The following is a 15713-nucleotide window of genomic DNA, read 5'->3' as shown; positions in this document are numbered from 1 at the left end:
CCTCAGGAGAAACAATTTAACCTCAGCCTAACCTGCTGGGGTTTGATCAGAGCCCAACTGCTCTGTGGGAAGGGAAATAAGGAACTCCAGCCCACTCTAGCCATCTAGTCCCACCTAAAGTGGGGGAAAACTAGGAAGCACGTTTAAAGTTGACAGTTCAGAGACACAGGATCACTAACAGACTGAGACCTACTTGTGGGACTACAGAATGTTTTATTCCCCCCACACCGTTCCACCACATTACTAAAGGCCTGCTTATATCACCTCACTTTACCCAGTGGAACATGTCCTGCTAGCAAGAAAAAATAACAAGGCACAATAAAAAGCAAAATACACAGAAGAAACAGAGCAGGCATCAGAATCAGACTCAGACATGACAGGGATGTTGGAATTCTCAGACCAGAAATTTGAAACAACTGATTAAGATGCTAGGGGCTTTGGCCAGGTGAGGTGGCTCACAGCTGTAATCCCAGCACTTTGGGAGGCTCAGGTGGGCGGATCACGTAAGGCCAGGACTTGCAGACCAGTCTAACCAACATGTTGAAACCCCGTCTCTACTAAAAATACAAAAAAAAATTAGCCGGGCCTGGTGGTACATGTCTGTAATCCCAGCTACTTGGGAGGCTAAGGCATGAGAATTGATTGAACCCGTGAAGCAGAGATTACAGTGAGTCATTGCAGTGCCGCTTGGGTGAAAAAGCGAGGCTCTGTCTCAAAAACAAAACAACAACAAAAAAAAAGATGGGAAAGGCTCTAATGTATAAAGAAGATGACATGCAAGAACAGATGGGCAATGTAAGCAGAGAGATGGAAATTCTAAGAAAGAGCCAAAAAGACACGCTAGTGATCAAAAACACTATAACATCAAGACAATGAAAAGACAAGCCACACACTAGGAGAAAATATTTGCTAAAGATATACCAAAGTACTCTTATTCAAAATCTACAAAGAACTCTTAAAATTCAACAGTAAGAACACAACCTCATAAAAAAAAAAAACGGCCAAAGACCTCAACAAGCATGTCACCAACTAAGATATACAGATGAAAAATAAGCATATGAAAAGGTGTTCCGCATCATATGTTATCAGGGAAATGCACATTAAAACAACAATGTGATATCACTACACACCTATCAGAAGAGCTAAAGTCCAGAACACTGACAACAGCAAATTTTGGTGAAGCTATGCATGTGCGGGAGCAGAGGGTATATGGGAAATCTCTGTGCCTTCTGCTCAAAGTTTTGCTGTGAATCTAGAACCTCTCTTTAAAAAAAGAAGTCTATAAAATGTATATGTAAGACAGGTTTATGTTTGTGGAACTTTATGAAGGGAAATGAAGCTTGGGACTTTAAGCTCGGTGGAGAATTGATTCAGAGAGTCAACCCTCGAATCGCTACGGAGAGTCGTGAAGAGCTGATATAAAGGGCCTGAACGAGGGACCTATCAACAACAAAGGAAAAGGACATTTTATAGAGTCTGAATGTAAGCTCAGTAGAATTTTGCAACAATTTTGACGCTGGGTGAGAGAGTGAGAAAGAATTCTGAGGTAAGCAGAAGGACAAATTCCAGTCATCACGTCAAGTAAGTAAACGTCAAATCTGGTCAGCGCCAAGATGTTTGAGATTTATCTTACTGAGGTTATAGTTTTAGTATAAGACTCATAGAACTCAAATACTCAGCAATTTCTGGGTTTTGGATATTTCCTAATCTCGGTGTGGTGCTCGTTTTGTAGCAGTTTTAAAATGCCATGGTAGACACTGATTTGAATAGAAAGAAAACAAATTTCTAGGAAGGATGATCAACAGAGAATTCCTGATTAGGTCCAGCAGGATACTTTCTTCCCTTAATAGGGGTTTCCGTAGTGTAGTGGTCATCACATTCGCCTCACACGCGAAAGATCCCCGGTTCGAAACCGGGCGGGAACACTCTGCTGTACTAAATTTTTGTCTTCCTAAAACTTATAGCGAATGCTTGTCTTCCTAAAATTTACAGGGACCGCTCTTTGGACCCCGTCTATTGGAATCAATTACTACACGCCTGTAAGTTGTTTACACTGTGTAACTTAGTACTACGAATGTGAATTGCTCTCTTCCTACACCAGATTTAGAGAGGAGGGGACCCCATGGGGGCCCAAAGACAACAGGAAGCTAAAGGAAGAAGGAGCATATATCTATGTTGAAAGATCCCAGCCTGGTGCTATTTGATGGGATTTGGAAGGAGGTCGAGTTGTCTGAGAAGAGTAACTTGAATTGTATAATAAATGTTACTTTGTTAGAGAAGACTAACAAAATCATGACTTTAAGAATTCTTTTTATACTGTAACATTTCCTTGTTTAGTACTTTTTTTTTTTTTTTGAGACAGAGTCTCCTTCTGTTGCCCTGGCTGGGGTGCAGTGGCTGTAACCTCCACCTCCCAGGTTCAAGGGATTCTCCTGCCTCAGCCTCCCAAGTAGCTGAGACTACAGGCGTGTGCCACCACGCCCGGCTACTTTTTGTATTTTTAGTAGGGATGGGGTTTCACCATATTGGCCAGGCTGGTCTCACACTCCTGACCTTGTGATCCGGCCGCCTCAGCCTTCCAAGTGCCACCGCGCCTTGCCCCTGTTTAGTACCTTTAAGTTGTCAAGCCTTCTAGCTGTACTTGATATCATTGACTATCACTTTAGATTTCACCCCATTTTAAGGTGTCTCTAAAATCCAGTCTTTTGACAAATAACCTCATTCCCAATCGGGACCGTCTTCCCAGTAAGGACCGTCTTCATGGGCATGCGACCTACGCATTTGCACAAGGCCAGGCACTTGATTTAATGCTCTGCTATTGCTGGTTTAAAATTCCTAATTTTCTTAAACAAGGAATATTTCGTTTCGCACTGCACTCATAAATTATGGAACTGGTTTTTCTCCTAAATGCTCACAAAAGGAGTAATCATCCAATGTAATCATTCCTTACACGGAGAAGCAAAAAGCTGAGCGCCATACTGCAACAAGGAATGTTATGAGGGAAGGCATTTGTAGAATGTGATAAGTTGAAGATATAACTGATAATTTTTTTTTTCTTTAAAGAGCAGCTAAAACATAACACTGTATCCAGGGTTTGATTAATTTTTTCCATCCCTTTATTTTTATCTGTCTAATAAATGATCCACAATTTCAGGTCTCATTTGCTTCCAGCCTCTTGTTAGGTTTTTTGTTTGTGTTTGTGTTTTCTTTTGGTGTTTCAATAATTGTTCTATTTATCCTCTCAAGACGTCATGTTACTCCACTTTTCAATATATTCGGTGAAATTCTAGAGTTCAGAATCATGCAAGGAGGAAGTTATCACAACACTCAATTTATACAATATATATGTCTTATTTCCTTCCTTGCCTTCCTTTTGAATTGTATTAAAAGCAAAAATGTTATGGGAAGCTGTTAAGTTCCTTAGAAATACGAAAAGTAGCTACAAAAATTTAAACGTAGAAAATTGCATCTCAATTCTAGATGGTTGGTCTCTAGCATAGATTTAGCTAATTCATTGTAAATATTTCCAACCCATCACCATGTTCCTCTACAAAGTGCCTCAGACATCAAGATTCAAGGTCTGCCGCTTTATTAGGTATAAATCCAAGTCAGGTTTAACTAGTGACAAAGTTTAGGGGAAGAAATAAAGAGGCCTCGCTGGGATTTGAACCCAGGATCTCCTGTTTACTAGACAGGCGCTTTAACCAGCTAAGCCACGAAGCCTCACTTGTATTTTGTGGGGGTAATTTATTATTTTATAAAAATTTACACCTCAGCCTGTCAATGTTTCTACCTCACTGATTTTTTTTGTAGTAACACAATACGACATTTTTGGATCTCAGTCAAAACCAGAGAATAATGTTCTTGCTGTAGAATAAGAATAGGTCCTGAATTAAGAAGACCGTTTTCCTTTAGGAAACTGCTCTAGATGTCAAGAACACCTCCAGACTATAAGCTCTGGCGGCCAGGTAGAGAACTTTCTTGGTTTTGAGAACAATTATATCTCATATGCTTAGCAGTGAATTTGCCTTCTGATGAACTCTCATTTTATTTGTTAATCCACTGGGTAAGTGGTATCAGGAAAAACACTCTCTCTACATTTTTCTCTAACTTGACCCCCAGTGATTCTGCCTGTCTAGCATGCAAAATATAGTCACCCTGGCCATGTCTGACTCCTTTGCAACATGAACTCGAACTCTAGGATGGCGTTATCAAAATCAGGTAAAGGCACGGATTTAATTCCTTAGGTAAATTTTTTCAAATAAGGTTCTACTTAGTTTGAACATCTATGTACTTAAGATACAAGTTACCTGTCACCCAACTACAGGCAGAAGTTTGGTCTCCAACTTCTGATCTCAGGTGATCTGCCCGCCTCGGCCCGCCAAAGTGCTAGAATTACAGCTGAAGCCACCGTGGCCGACCATCCTTCATATACTTCAAAAAGTTTTACTTTTTACTTTCACATGTAGATATTTAAACACTCTAGATAAGTGTACTCTTAAAAACTTCACAGCTGATTGAGTCTGCTCTGTAGTTCGTGTTAAGAGCTAACAGTAATAGGATATTTTAAACATTTTTATGTCTATCTATATATGATAGTTTCTTTCTCTGATATGCTTTTCATGGAACCTTCCAATCACCTTCATCCCCATCCTCAAGTCAGTTCTTTCCCCAGCAGCGAGAGACCTGAATTTCCTTCAGTGTTTGGTAGAAGTGGGAATCTCTTGGGTCATATCTCCTCTTCTAGGAATGGAACCTTGATCTGGCCAGAGACAGAACCCAGAGCCCAACAGCCAAAGGCCTTCAGGAGTCCATTCCTTTTCCATGACTTCATAAGCCAGAGAAAGATCCTGATGTGGACCCAGGCAGTCCTGAGGATCACAAATAAGGTCTGGACTCCTGTTTCCTCAGCTGACGAGATTCTGAGGAGATGTCCTCTGACTCTCTTTGCTTGTCTGCTGCAGACCACACAACCTTTGCATATTGTGGTGCTTTCCTCTGATTACCTGAAAAACAAAGGGGCATGCCACACACTAGGTGTTCAATATTGTTACATAAATTAATTATATTCCAACCCTACTTCAGGATTTCATTTCAGCTCTGTGTCCTCCAGACCCTAAACTTCCTTTCTACAAGCTTCTTTCATGAGTTCTTAAATTCCCCATGAGAGCTTTAGCACCCTTCACTGAGTGCCGTTTAGCAGACTATTGAAGTTACCGTTACTTGCGGGTACTTGGTAAGACTGAGATTCTTGGGACCCATCGTAAATCGGTTTAGTCAGGACGATTGCACTAGGGGTTCTAGAATCCACATTTGTAATAAGTCTCCCAGGAGATAATTTAGCCACAAGGATTGGATTCTCTGCTTTAACGATTGTGAGCTTTTCCAGGAGCACTTTGAGTTCTGGCGTGGTGTATTTCTGTGCAGCCCACACACAGCTCAATATGTTCCTTTTGTAGATAGGTTGCATTGTCAGTTTAAAGCATTTTGTCATTAAAATCAAAGAATTTGAACTGCCTTTGTGTCCGCTAAACATCTTAAAATTTACCCCAGGATGAACTCGTTTTAGTAATAAACCTTGGGCCCCCAATCCTGATGCCTCCAATGACATCAGTGTGTCTGGAGTAGAGGTTTGAATTCAGCAGGCAAAATGGTGATCTCTGGAGAAAAAATCGGGACAGTGCCTTTAGTGAAGTAGAAGTAGTAGGTGGTGTTAATGCTGTGGTTTCCATAGGGCACTCCCTCCCCTCATCTCTCCATCCCTCCCCCTGCTCCTTTGTTTTTCTTTTCAAACAAACTAAAAACAAAAATTTCTCTGGAAAATTTTGACCAAGTGAGGAGACTCAGGAGAAGTGCTTGATGAACACATGCTGTATTTTCTTATTATATCCTCATATTTTAATACAATTCAGTAAAAACAGGAATAATTCGGTACTTCCTTAACGTTCAGCACAAATGCCTTTGTTGTTATAAAAAAATGATTGCCTTATATCTAACCCCAATCACCGGGATGGCCGAGTGGTTAAGGCGTTGGACTTAAGATCCAATGGGCTAGTGCCCGCGTGGGTTCGAACCCCACTCTCGGTAGGTTAAGTTTTCATCTCCAGACTCCTTTCAATACTGGCATTTAAAAAGTATGTGAAGGTGACTTCATTGTTTTTCTACCCCTTTGCGTTAACACTAACGTTTTTTGTCTTCAAATCTAAAGAAATCACCTGAATAGGCAGTAGTGTGTAAATGATTCTCTACCACAACCTATCGGATTGCCAATAGAAGGAAAAACCACTCATATCCACCACTTACATCCATGGTCTGCTCCAGGACTTTCAATTCCACCAGGAATTGAACCTCTGAGGCTATTTGACCCTAAGGCCACAGGTAAGAAACCCTAAGTTCTCAGTACCTCCCAGGAAATAAGAGCCACTCCCCAGGATTCTCATAGTTTCCAAATGATTGTACAAGAAAAGCCTAACTCTTAGCTAGGGCTGTCTCTCATACACTCTGGAGAGCATGGTTGAGTCCTTCTCAACAGAGTTTATCTTGTTTTTTCCAGTTTGAAATGTGAAAATGATCCCTCAGGGAGTTTTATTTTGCATTTAACTGGTTATATTGTCCTTGAGCACCTTTTTATATGTTTAAAAGCCATCTGTATTTCCTTTTCTGTTACGTGCATACCATTCTGTGCTAATTTTTCTACTTAGTTGTTAGGTCTTTCTCTTATGATTTGTAGGGACTCTTTAAATACGGCTTGATTAAACTTTGTTTTGACATGAATCACAAGTAGTCTAGTTTGTTGTCTTTGAACTTTGGGGTAGCTTGGGATGTGTGAAAATGGGTATCTTTGCAACCACCAAAGTTATCAGTCTTTTCTTCAAGTTTTATGTTTAACTTAGATATGCCTTTCCCCATTATGAGGTTACTTCACAAAATAACTATATCTTCTAGAATATTCTTTTTTATATTTAATTATTTGACCTCATTTTTCCCTTGGTGTAATATGTGAGGTATAGATCCAACTCTGCATTAGTTCCAGCAGACTACCACTAATCCCAACACCATTACTGAATACTCATATTTCCCAGAGTGATTGAAATGACAGCATACTAAATTCGGTTCCCTTTAGAATTCATAGGACCTTGTGTCTCTGAAAGGATTTGAAAGAGTGGACTTTGGAACTCAGCAATCAGATGTCCTAATTCTGGCTTTCCCATTGAATCTCTGAATCTTGATTTCCTCATTTGTTAAATAGAGATTCTAATTCATGGAAGGCAGTTGTAAGGATTAAAAGAAATATATATAGTATCTAAGAAAGTGCCTGGCAAATTTAAAAGTGCCCTTTTCCACTATATAGGTTAGTACCCTTTTCCCTTAGAAGAAACTCACACTTTCTTTTAGAGCCATCCTTCAGAGAAACACAGAAATTAGATATTGTTCTGGTAGTTAATTTGTTTCTATGTTGGATAAATATTGTCCTGATAGTTATGCTTCTATGTTGAGATCAAACACCAAGATTCCACACTTGAAATTTCTCTGATCCAGGTGGTAGCACAAAGTGGGTTATTTTCATGAGCTGCCTTAGTGCTTTGAATTTGTTCCTGGCCTTGAGAGGGTTGGGGTTGTTGGGGTGCAGGGAAGGAAGCACCTTCTGAGAATGTTTATTTGCAACCTCACAGCCAGAATACTCAGGTTTGAGAAAGACTGAGTTCCCATAGAGGAGAATAAATCATCCCTAGCAAAGGTCGGTTTTCTTACTTTTGTTTTTGTCACGTGGGTGGGGTAGGAAGAAAGAGGATGAGTAAATGGTTTTGTTATGTTTCGAAATGAAACTGCAGATGATACGGTTTGGCTGTGTCCCCACCTAAATCTCATCTTGAATTGTAGCTCCCGTAATTCCCATGTGTTGTGGGAGATAATGGAATCACGGGGGCAGTTTCCCCCAATCTGTTCTTGTCGTAGTGAATAAGTCTCATGAGATCTGATGATTTCATAAGGAGTTTTCCCTTTCACTTGGCTCTCATGCTCTCTTGTCTGCTACCAAGTAAGACGTGCCTTTCGCTTTCCACTGTGATTGTGAGGCCTCCCCAGCCACGTGGAACTGTGAGTCCATTAAACTTTTTTTTCTTTATGAATTACTCAGTCTTGGGTATGTCTTTATCAGCAGTGTGAAAATGGGACTAATAAACCAGATGACATATATTTTACCTGAATCAGATCTTTCTGAAAACACAGTAGTCTGTTTTCTGTGTGGTCACTTAGCTCAGTTGTTTAGAGTATAGTGCTGATGACATTAATGTTAGGGAACGATCCCTACAGAAGTTAATTTATGTAACTTTTCCTAATGGGAGGGCCAACTGCAACCTAAAGTCACCACCCAATGCACACCTCTGCCACAAGATATTTGAATCTGTTGTATCTGTCACTTGGTTTTATATTTGCCTGATCATTTAGCGATGCTGAAAATTTCTACTCAACTCTAATTTCTGTTGGTTTTTGTTGTTGTTGCTGTCTTTAGACAGTCTTGCTTAGTCGCCCAGGCTGGCAGTGGGTGATGCAATCTCAGCTCACTACAACCTCCACCTCCTGGGTTCAAGCCACTCTCGTGCCTGAGTCTCCTGAGTAGCTAGGACTACAGGCATCTGTTACCACGCCCAGCTAATTTTTGTATTTGTAGTAGATATAAGGTTTTGCCATGTTGGCCAGGCTGGTCTGGAACTCCTGGCCTCAAGTGATTCACCCACCATGGCCTCCCAAAGTGCTGGGATTATAGGCATGAGCCACCCTGCCTGGCCAGTTGTTGTTTCTTGAGATAGGCAGAATTCTAAGATGGCCCCCAAGAATTCTCCCTCCACCTGGATATTACAAACCTGCATAATACGCTGAACTGTGAATATGATTAGGGTATGTTATATAGCACAGTTGACTTTAAGCAAGGGAAATCATCAGAGATGAGCCTGGCTTAATCAGGTAAGTCCTTAAAATAAACTGGGCATCCTGTAGTCCCAGCTTGTCGAGGTGGCAGGATTTCTTGAGCCCAGAGGCTTGAGATCATAGTGAGCTATGACTGTACCACTGCAGTCCAGTCTAGGTGAGAGTGAGACCCCATCTCTTGTAAAAAAAAAAAAAAAAGAATGGGCTCTTCCCAGAGTCAGAGATTAGAAATTTGAGAGAAATTGAAGAGTTTGAAGTGGGGCTGGCTTTGAAGATGAAAGGGCCACCCGCGTGAAGATGGCCTCTAGCTGCTGAGGGCACCCAGCTGACAGCAAGGAAATAGGGATTCTCGTATAACCATGAGAGCTTGGAAGAGGATCGCAAGATCCAAATAAGAATCCGGCTGGCTGGGTGCTGTGGCTCACGCCTATAATCCCAGCACTTTGGGAGGCCAAGGCAGACAGATCACCTGAGGTTGGGAGTTCAAGACCAGCCTGATCAACATGGAGAAACCCTGTCTCTACTAAACTGCAAAATTAGCCAGGCACGGTGGTGCATGCCTGTAATCCCAGCTACTCGGAGGCTGAAGCAGGAGAATCACTTGAACCGGGAGTTGGAGGTTGTGGTGAGCCAAGATCACACCATTGCACTCCAGCCTGGGCAACAAGAGCGAAACTCCATCACAAAGAAAAAAAAAAAATCCGGCCAGCCAATGAAGTTAGTCTTGCTAGATCCTGAGCAGAGAACCCAGATACCCAGTGCCCAGACTTCCTACCTACAGAACTGTGAGTGGATAAATGGGCATTGTTATAAGCTGCTAAGTGTGATACTGTGTTACACAGCAACATAAAACTAATAGATTCCTATTTGGTTGTTTGTTAAAGCAAATAACAGAATGCTAAGATGGAAATGTTACAGCAGAAAATTGGGTTGTATAGGATAGGGTGTCAAGTGCCTCTAGGAGCCACTCTCCATCTAAGCACCTTGCTCTCTCTGTCCCTTTCTTGGGGTCCTGAAACTGACTCTCTGAGGGACCCTTACACACTTCCTCTCAATGGATACTTAGAAGCTAATAATTGGGCTGGGCACAGTGGCTCACGCCTGTATTCCCAGCACTTTGGGAGGCCAAGGCGGGCGGATCACCTGAGGTCAGGAGTTCGCGACCAGCCTGACCAACACGGAGAAAACCCGTTTCTACTAAAAATACAAAATTAGCTGGGCATGGTGGCACATGCCTGTAATCCCAGCTACTCAGGAGGCTGAGGCAGGAGAATCGCTTGAATCCAGGAGGTGGAGCTTGTGGTAAGCTGAAATCATGCCATTGCACTCCAGCCTGGGTAACAAGAGCGAAACTCTGTCTCAAAAAAAAAAGAAGCTAATAATTAAATTTTAGATTAATAGAAGCATATATTACCTAAGTATGTAAGTACAATTTTTTTATTTTTTGTTTCTTTATATAAGTACAACTTATGAATACAGATGTGTATTTGTAGATATGAATTTCACATTTAACACATAATATGACAATAGCTACCAATTCATTCCTTAAACAATTTTTTTTTTTTTTGGAGCACACATCTAGTTACTAGGAATGCAGCAATGGGGGAAAAATAAGTCCCCACTCTCCCAAGATTTCTGGTGCAGAGGACCAGAAGGGGACCTCAAAGGTGTCTTTTCTTTTCTTTGAGATGGAGATTTGCTCTTGTTACCCAGGCTGGAGTGCAATGGTGCCATCTCAGCGGCTCACTGTAAGCTCCATCTCCCGGGTTCAAGCCATTCTCCTGCCTCAGACTCTCCAATTGCTAGGATTACAGGTGTGTGCCACCATACTCGGCTAATTTTGTATTTTTAGTGGAGACGAGGTTTCACCATGTTGGTTCGTCTGGTCTCGAACTCCTGACCTCAGGTCAAACTTGTGAGCTCAAGTGATCCACCCACCTCAGCCTCCCAAAGTGCTGGGATTCAGGCGTGAGCCACTGTGCTTGGCCAGTTGTCTTTTCTTTTTAAAGAGAAACAGAATCAATATTTTACATATGCATATATAATATTTATGAGACCAACAAATCCCAAGATCTGCAGTTAGGAAACTGGAGACCCAGGAGAGCCAGTGGTATAGCTCCAGTTTGAAGGCCAGCAGGCTCAAAATCCAAGAACAGCCAATGTTTCAGGTTGAGTTCAAAGGCAGAAATAAAACCAATGTCCCAGCTAAAAGGCAGTCGGGCAGGAGGAATTCCCTTTTCTTCCTGGGAGGCCAGTCTTTTTTTCTAGTCAGGCTTGCAACTGATGGGATAAGGCCCACCAACATTGCGGGAGGTAATCTGCTTTATTCGTTTTTTTTTTTTTTTTTTTTTTTAATTTTATAGTTTTAGAGACAAGGTCTCACTATGTTGTTCATGCTGGTCTCAAACTCCTGGGTTCAAGCAATCCTCCCACCTCTATGTCCTGAATTGCTGGGATTACAGGTGCAAGCCACCATGCCTGGCACAGTTTATTTATTTAAGAGTTAAACTCGGCTGGGTGCCATGGGTCATACCTGTAATCTCAGCAGTTTGGGAGGCCGAGATGGGTGGATCACTTGAGCTCACAAGTTTGAAACCAGCCTGAGCACCATGGTGAAACCTCATCTCTACCAAATACAAAAAATTAGCCTGGTATGGTGGTGCAGACCTGTAGTTCCAGCTACTTGGGAGGCTAAGGCAGGAAAATCGAGCTTAGGAGGTGGCGATTGCAGTGAGCCACGATCGTGCCATTGCACTCCGGTCTGGGCAACACAATGAGACCCCCTCAAAACATAAATAAAAATTTAAGGCCGGGTGTGGTGGCTCATGTCTGTAATCCCAACACTTTGGGAGGCCAAGGTAGGCAGATCAGCAGAGGTCAGGAGTTCGAGACCAGCCTAGCCAACATGGTGAAACCCAATCTCCACTAAAAACACAAAAATTAACTGGGCTTGGTGGCAGGTGCCTATAATCTCAGCTACTTGGGAGGCTGAGGCAGGAAAATCGCTTGAACCTAGGAGGCAGAGGTTGTGGTGAGCCGAGATTGCACCATTGTACTCCAGCCAGGGCGAAAAGATTGAAATTCCGTCTCAAAAAAATTAAAACTAAAATTAAAAAACGTTAAACTCAGCCAGGCATGGTGGCTCACACCTGTAATTCCAGCACTTTGGGAGGTAGGGGGATTTCTTGAGACCAGGAGTTCAAGACCTGCTTGGGCAATGTGGTGAAACCCTGTCTCTACAAAAGATAGAAAAATTGGCAGTGTGGTGGAACATGCCTGTAGTCCCAGCTACTCAGGAGGCTGAGGTGAGGATCACTTGAGCCCAGGAGGTCGAGGCTGCAGTGAGCCAAGATTGTGCCACTGCACTCCAGCCTGGGTGACAGAGAGAGAGAGACCCTGTCTCAACAATAATAATAATAATAATAATAAGTTAAACTCATCCCAAAACACACTCACAGGACACCCAAAATAATGATTGACCAAATATCTGGGCATATCATGGCCCAGTCAAATTGACACATAAAATTAACCATCACAACAGTTTAGTGTAAGAGAAAACAAAATTTAAAAATAAAGAACAATTTGCACCAAACAGCATAGTTACGATGAAAGAAACAGATGCAATAATTGTTGTTTCAAATTTTTTTGCACAAGTCATATATTCAGATGGTTCAAAAATGAGAAAGCATTAAAAGGCATAGAAAAAGTCTTTGGCCTTTCCTTTCCCCCATTCCCTCAATTCCCCCTACCACCTCTACCATAGTTTTTTTTTTCTTTTTTGTTGTGTTTTGTTTATTTTGAGACAGGGTCTCACTGTGTCGCCCAAGCTAGAATTCAGTGGTACAATCATGACTTACTGCAGGCTCGGCCTCCTGGGCTCAAGTGATCCTCCCATCTCAGCCTCCTGAGTAGCTGGAACTATGGGTGTATGCCACCACATCTAGCTAATTTTTAAATTTTTTTTGTAGAGATGAGGTCTATGTTGCATAGGCTGGCCTTAAACTCCTGGACTCAAGCGATCCTCCCACCTCAGTCTCCAAAAGTACTAGGATTACTGGCATGAGCCATCCCTCCTGGCTTACTTTAGTTTTTAAATGCATTCTCCCTGATTTTATGATACTTGCAAATATGAACACACTCTTATTTTATCTAACTTTTTACATAAAAGGTAAAAATATTTACTCATTATTCTGCAGCTCCTTTTCTCACTTAATATATTTTAGAAATCTCTATTTTATCAGTGTTTAGTTACAAATAGCACATTTAAATTTGCATCTGCACAAAATAGGAGCTTATTTTCAAATGAGTTTATCCAACCAGGCAGGAGTGGAATCTGCAAACTTCTTTTCCATTGCACCTTTAAAGAAGGGAATGAGAACAAATCTAGATTTATTGGAACTCAATGGAAGAAGAGAAAATGACATCCTTAATTGTTTTTGATCCAATGAGAAATAAAACACTTTTTGCCTAAAGCAATGTAGTATTCAACAATACCTGAAGTAGGGAATTAGAAGCAGCTGGTGATCAAAGGAAATGTTACATTAATTCAACAAATATTTATTGACATTTTTCTTCATAATGTAATACTTAGCTATTTATTTTCTTTAAGTAAAGATGTTCAAGATATAGCATTAAGTTTTTTTAAAAAAAAAGATACAAGGCCGGGCGCGGTGGCTCAAGCCTGTAATCCCAGCACTTTGGGAGGCCGAGACGGGCGGATCACGAGGTCAGGAGATCGAGACCATCCTGGCTAATACGGTGAAACCCTGTCTCTACTTAAAAATACAAAAAACTAGCCGGGCGACGAGGCGGGCGCCTGTAGTCCCAGCTACTTGGGAGGCTGAGGCAGGAGAATGGCGTAAACCCGGGAGGCGGAGCTTGCAGTGAGCTGAGATCCGGCCACTGTACTCCAGCCTGGGTGGCAGAGCAAGACTCCGTCTCAAAAATAAAAAAAAAAATTAAAAAAAAATAAAAAAAGATACAAAATAGTTTTAATAGGATAACAATTCCCCCCCCACCACCCAACTTTTTTTTTTTTTAGATGGAGTCTCACTCTGTTACCCAGGCTGGAGTGCAATGAAACAATCTCAGCTCACTGCAACCTCTGCCTCCCGGGTTCAAGCAATTCTCCTGCCTCAACCTCCCAAGTAGCTGAGATTACAGGCGGTGCCACCAAGTCCTGATAAATTTTGTTTTTAAATTTTTGTATTTTTAGTAGAGATGGGGTTTTGCCATGTTGGCCAGGCTGCTCTTGAACTCCTGAGCTCAAGGAATCCTCCTACCTCAGCCTCCCAGAGTGCTGGGATTATAGGCATGAGCCACTGTGCCCAGCCAAAGACAATCCCTTTTTAAAAACATACACAACACATACACACAACACATGTATATAAATGTCTAGAAGTGTATGTGTATACATGCATGTACACACACAAACATATGCCACCCATATATATACAGTAAAATGTGCTTAACATGCTTAACAGTGTTTATCTTTGGAATGTGGGGGGGGGAATATATACATATACTCAGTCATATTTTTAATATTATTAAGCAAAAATCCTATATAATGCTTGTAAAACAAAAAAGTAAATTCATAACTAGTGAAAAGAAAAACAATTAATCCTTCAGATATTTATGCCAAAGATATATTTGGCACAATTGGTAGAAAAATGAATAAATTATGAAATAGTTAACATACTTAAAGTAAAACTTTAGAACAAATTTCTTGCCTTGGTAGCTCAAGGCTGCTGCTCAGAGTTCTTTATCCAGAACAGCAGTTATCCAACCTACAGTCCATATTCAGTATTAATGATGAAGGTAAAAACAGATGAAAATCAGAACAGTTAACATTCCAGTTGATTTACCAGGATTCTATTAATTTGGTTATGTAGACAGGAGAATTCTTCTGAAGGTGGCTACTCCCTGGTAAAAAGATGAACTTGCTCTTAGAAGGCAGTGGGGTAAAGAATTTAGGACAAGGACTCTGGAGATAGACTGTTAGTTTGGGCCTATCCAAATGGGTCTACTCCTTACCTAAGACCTTCAAAAGGGAAAAGTGCATGGACCTTGGAGCCCAACAGTCTTGTCTTCCAATTCTGGTTTTGCCACTTCCTCTCTCTAAGCTGCAACATCTTCATTGTACTAACCCTTACCCTATAAAAGAATTATGAGGAAAGACATACACACACACACACACACACACTGTATGTCACATAGTGCCTGATAAATAGTAAGTGCTTAATAAATATTAGTTCCTTTACCCCTAAAGAGAAAATCATCCTCATCCTTTATAAGCTGCCTGCCATGAAAATGTTCCTGCTTTATTTCCATAGCCTTTAAAATATTCTGGACACTTACTTCTTTCTCTCTCTCTCTCTTTTTTTTTTTTGAGACAGAGTCATGCTCTGTCACCCAGGCTCACCTGTAGTGCTGTAGTGGCATGATCTTGGCTCACTGCAACCTCCACCTCCCAGGTTCAACAGGTTCAAGTGACTCTCATGCCTCAACCTCCCAATGGGTGTGGGCCACCAAACCTGGCTAATTTTTGTATTTTTAGTAGAGACAGGGTTTCGCCATGTTGTCCAGCTGGTCTCCAACTCCTAACCTCAAGTGATCTGCCCAGCGATGTCTCCTTAAGTGCTGGGATTACAGGCATGAGCCGTAGCACCTAACCCTAGACATTCATTTCTTTTTTGTTTGTTTTTTATTGTTCATTTGTTTTTTGAGACGAATATCACTCTGTCACCCTGGCTGGAGTGCAGAGTGGCATGATCTCGGCTTACTGC

The 15713-nt window shown here is 41.4% G+C and overlaps 3 non-coding genes across 3 annotated transcripts; 2 read left to right on the top strand and 1 right to left on the bottom strand.

Moving 5' to 3' along the window:
* Positions 1 to 1852: 1852 nt before the first annotated feature.
* TRNAV-CAC lies at positions 1853 to 1925 on the top strand. The gene has a single exon. It is a non-coding gene; the product is annotated as a tRNA-Val (tRNA).
* A 1724-nt stretch (positions 1926 to 3649) lies between these two features.
* On the bottom strand, positions 3650 to 3723 carry TRNAT-AGU. The gene has a single exon. It is a non-coding gene; the product is annotated as a tRNA-Thr (tRNA).
* A 2281-nt stretch (positions 3724 to 6004) lies between these two features.
* Positions 6005 to 6087, top strand: TRNAL-UAA. The gene has a single exon. It is a non-coding gene; the product is annotated as a tRNA-Leu (tRNA).
* Positions 6088 to 15713: the final 9626 nt, after the last annotated feature.

This window comes from Trachypithecus francoisi, unplaced genomic scaffold, assembly GCF_009764315.1.
Source record: "Trachypithecus francoisi isolate TF-2019V2 unplaced genomic scaffold, Tfra_2.0 Lachesis_group10, whole genome shotgun sequence".
Classification (NCBI taxonomy): Eukaryota; Metazoa; Chordata; class Mammalia; order Primates; family Cercopithecidae; genus Trachypithecus; species Trachypithecus francoisi.
The sequence above is the reverse complement of the archived record's forward strand: the minus strand, read 5'-3'. Positions and strand labels throughout refer to the sequence as shown.